This window comes from Microtus ochrogaster, chromosome 15 (genome assembly GCF_000317375.1).
Source record: "Microtus ochrogaster isolate Prairie Vole_2 chromosome 15, MicOch1.0, whole genome shotgun sequence".
In the NCBI taxonomy this organism is placed as follows: Eukaryota; Metazoa; Chordata; class Mammalia; order Rodentia; family Cricetidae; genus Microtus; species Microtus ochrogaster.
In genome coordinates this window covers 15,576,568-15,581,299 of record NC_022017.1, presented here as the reverse complement: position 1 = coordinate 15,581,299, position 4,732 = coordinate 15,576,568, and the positions used below count along the sequence as shown (strand labels likewise).

The 4,732-nt window shown below is 47.3% G+C and overlaps 1 protein-coding gene across 1 annotated transcript in view; it reads right to left on the bottom strand.

The window, feature by feature from the left end:
* Nucleotides 1–4,732, bottom strand: part of Tex33 (testis expressed 33) — an 11,545-nt gene that overhangs the window by 2,039 nt on the left and 4,774 nt on the right. The gene's annotated exons all lie outside the window — the stretch shown is intronic.

The window sequence follows — 4,732 nt, the reverse complement described above, 5'->3', positions numbered from 1 at the left end:
GGGGAGCTCATATCATGGTAGCCAGGAAACAAGGAAGGTGCCACCCACATCCTGGGTAGACTTTCACCTTACCTCCACACTCCTCCACCCTCCACCCACACCCCTCCACCCACACCCCTGTCCCCTCCACCCACAGCCCTCAACCCTCCACCCATACCCCTCCACCCTCCACCCACACCCCTCAACCCTTCACCCACACTTCACCCTCCACCCCACACCCCTCCACCCTCCACCCACACCCTGACACACACACTTAGTTGATATTTCTGGAGACTGCCTTCCAGACACACCCAGAGGCCGGCTTACTAATCTTCTAGACCTCAGTCCAATCAGTGTGGCCGTCAAGGCAACACCTACCACACTAGGTCAGAGTTCCACACTGAGCCACACCCCCAACCTGCTGCAAGTGAAGATATCCAAGGAGCTAAGGCTAATTCCAAACTGTTCCCTCCAGGGAACGCCCTTACTGAATCAGCCCTCCTAGGAAGCAGCGAGACAACAGATGAATGGATCGATTGACCCCTGCTCACTGTTGGGGCACAGACTGAGGCTGAGTGTTCAAAGTCACACAGCTGCAAAGTTAAAGAGCCCAGCCAGGGCAGCTCAACCTTTCGACTTTAAAGCAGGCGGGCATTGCACGAAGAGAGGCGGGAGAGTGACAACAGCCTTCGGTAGGCCTGAGAAGGCAGAGGACCCCTCTCATGCCTTCCGATGAGGATGTGTCTGTGATACACCCGAAAATGTCATAAATAACTAGAAAATGAAAAAAACACCAAAAAAGAAAAAAATCTGACTGGGGAGAATAAGAAGAAAGCTTGTGCAAATTTAAAAAAAGAAAAAAAAAAAAAAAAAAGTGGGGAGAATAAGAAGAAAGCTTGTGCAAATTTAAAAAAAGAAAAAAAAACAAATAGAAAACACAAAGAAAGCATGGATCGACCCAAATTCATCAGCAACAGAAATAAAAACTGACTTCACTCACTGGTTCTTCTGGAGAACAGATTGCCAGAGTAAATAATTCCAGATCTGTATTATTTAAAGCATGTATTTAAAAAAAGACACAAGGAGAGGATAAATATGAAAGGCTAGAAAAAGATACATCAGACAAAATGTCAGCTGAGCACAAGCTGCCCCGGCTACACCCGAACCAGACAAAACAGCCTGTAAGTCAACAGCAGTAGGAGACATAAAAATAACGGGGGCTGGCACTATAGCTCGGCAGGTAGAGGCGCTTGCTGCCAAGTCCATGACCTGACCGAGTTCAATCCCTGGCACTCATATGGTGAAAGCAGAGCTCAGACTCTTGCAAATTGTCCTCTGACCTCTACAGGCATGACACAGTATGTGTGTGAGTCCCCTACCCCTTCATACACGCACATTAAAAATAAAATCTTTTTAAAAATTTATATAACTATGTGAGTTAGCCTCATGATTCTAAGCTTGCTTTATTGCGAGTATCTGAGACATAGCAAGCTCAAGAGAAAAACTGATGAACCTGTTACCATCAGGAAGGATTTAGAGGTTCACCTTTCACTAATTAATAGATAAAGCGAAGAGTAGTATTAAAGAATGACAGGATTCGTGGAGAATCATTCACAGGCCTCTCCCTCTAGGCAAACACAAAGCCTCGAGCCAAAAGACCAGCCAAAAGCTTCTGAGATCTGCAAACGCAGTCGTGGGCTGGTCTGTAAAGCAGCTTCCAGCAACATCCACGGACCCGCAAAGTTCCTGCAGGCCGCATTCTCTGAGGAAATCACTCTGGAAAGCAAACTTGCAGGCTTGGGGTTTACAGTTGGCAAGGCTTACGTAACAGTGAATTAGAGGTTTGGTCAAAGCCCCCAGTCCTGATGGCAACCAGAATCAAAGCGGCAACATGACAGTCCCTGGACTGAACTTGAAGGCAGACCCTAGGTGAGGCTGTCAAATGGCCAGATTTGGGGGCTATGGCGGCTAGCATCGTTTAAAAGGATTGCTCTGGCTTTTTAGATTCCCTGAGCCAGAGATGAAACCCGCTTCTCACCTCTCAGAATAAATCTAACTAGATGGGATTAGGGTTTGCTTTGGGAGCTCGTGCATTGCCTCAGAGTCTGGAGGACAGCCATAACAGAATAAAAATCTTCAGACTGAGATGGGTCAGAGCCACGTGGGCCAGCTGTGTCTCCAGTGCAGAGAACACCATGCTTCTGTGAAGCAACCACAGGCAGTAGAGAGACGTGCAACCCCAAGACCCCCAGGCTTTCAGAGGGTGGGTGCGCAGGGCACCAACAGAAGCACCAAGAACATCCCCAAACATCAGACTCCAGGGCAGGGGCGTGAGGAGACAGCAGGGGTGAGGACACAAGGTGACAGCAAAACTCAACACGGTGTTTGATTTCAAACCCCTGCCACACTTCAGCCTGCAACAGCGAAGTCAAAGACTGCAGGACTTTGGGGGGCCCGCCCCCCTCTCCTCTTCATGAATCCTGGCCCTGGGGGCTGAAGCAGTTGCCAGTCCAAGCCAAAGCCAAACCCAGACTCTGGAGCCTCCATCTGTGGTAGCTACACAATTCCAGTTCACCTTGTGAGGGTGTGTGGGTGTGGGTGTGTGTGTGCGCGTACGCGCACGCCCCTCCATGCTGCATAGCAAAAGTAATTCTGGAGACTGAACCTAGGGCCTCAAACATGTTGAGCAAATGCTTTGCCACTTGGCTACACCCCCAGCCCCAGGAAATACCATTTTAAATAGTTATCTTCTACAATAGGATGGTAATTTATGACCCAAGCAGTTGAGAAGCTGAGGTTAAGAGGGTCACCCTGAGTTTCGGGCCAGCCTGGGCTACATAGTGAGATTCTCACTCAGAACAAAAACAAAGAAAAAGAGATCCATTTGCAATAAGTGGCAAAATGAGATTTTCTTACCCCAAATTACAAAATACTGAAGGAAGATTTAAATGGAAGAAGCTGTTTAGCACACTGATAAATTGGAAAATGAATTAGTACCACACTGACAATTGCCCCTGTGATGTGGGAGAGTCTTCTGTTTTGTGTTACTTGCATTGGTTAATAAAGAAACTGCCTTGGCCCTTTTGATAGGACAGAAAATTAGGTAGGCGGAGTAGATAGAACAGAATGCTGGGAGAAAGAAGCCAAGTCAGTCAGTTGCCATAGCTCTCCTCTCCAAGATGAATGCAGGTTAAGAATATTCCCGGTAAGACACCACCTCGTGGTGCTACACTCATTAGAAATGGGTTAATCAAGATGTGAGAGTTAGCCAGTAAGAGGCTAGAGCTGATGGGCCAAGCAGTGTTAAAAGAATACAGTTTCCGTGTAATTATTTTAGGTAAAGCTAGCCAGTGGCCGGGCGCCCTCCCGGGCAGCAGGAAACAGCCCACCACTCCTACTACATCATCCCTAAATTGATTAACAGAGTCATGTGCTCCAATCAAAAACCCAAAGAGGATTTTCTTGGAAATTGTCTAATTGATCCTCAAACAATCCTCACAATGAAGGGCCCAGAAACCCTCCAGAACTGCCCGATTGCGGCCCTAAGTATATCCTGGCTTCCCATTACCACTACTGTAACACATTCCCTATACCCAGTACTTTAGTGGCAGTGCTGGGGACAAGAAGGTGTGTGTTCCCAGATACCTTACAATATTTCAGTGACCACAGTGGCGTACTAGATGGGTGGCCAGATAGGAGAACCAGTAGTCTAGGAATAGTAGGTGAAGAGGCGCTAATTTGTTTATGCTGTGGAATATTTATTTCATCATGCAAAGATGTGTTGCATTTGTTTAACTCTGTGAAGCTGTGTTACTGTGCCTGCCTAAAACACCTGACTGGTCTAATAAAGAGTTCAACAGCCAATAGCTAGGCAGAAAAGAGAAATAGGCAGGGACGCTAGACAGAATAAACAGAAGAGGGAGGAGCAGAAATGGAGAATAAGAGAATGATGTGGAGGAGGGGGCAGCTACACATCCAGCCACAAAATAAGAAGGAAAAAAAGGTATATAAAATAAAGAAAGGTAAAAACCCAGAAGCAAAAGGTAGACAGGATAATGTAAGAAAAGCTGGCTAAAACTAAACCAAGCAAAGGCCGGGCATTTATAAGTGAGAATAAGTCTTCGTGTATTTATTTGAGAGCTGGGTACGGCCACCATAAGAGTAAAGAAAGTTCAACCACACCAGAGCCTTTTGCATGTGGAAACCTGAAGGCAGACACCTGGGGGGCTGGGTGGAGGAGGTGGGAAGGATGGGACTCTTGGAGCCATAAATACTCCACACAAAAGAATTAGAAAGGAATCCTTCTCCCTGCCCACAGAAGTGGATTTGAAGTGGATTAAGGGCTTAAAGCAAGCCTGAGAAAGCAGAAAGGATTAGATCCATGACTCAGCTTAGCCTGTGCTCCCTTTTGCTCCTGCAAGAAGGCTCCATCTCCACAGCCAAGTAGCTTTCTTCAGGCTGCTCAGGTAAACTGCTTTGAAATCAGCCCAAATCTTGCTCTCACGCCCAAGTCCATTCTTTAGCCTGCTCTGCCTGATCTACTACCCCACCCGTACACAAATGCCCAGGCTCCTGTGCCTGGGGCTGTGTGACCTGAGCCCTCCTGAGCTGCCACATGGCACACAGTGCCATCCAGATGTACAGTGCACCAGCCCAGCAACTGGACCTGAAATGTCTTTCAAGGGCCAATGTCAAACGCTTAATGCCCAGTTTGGCACTTGTTGTTCCTTTTGAAGACTACAGCTCCCAGCAT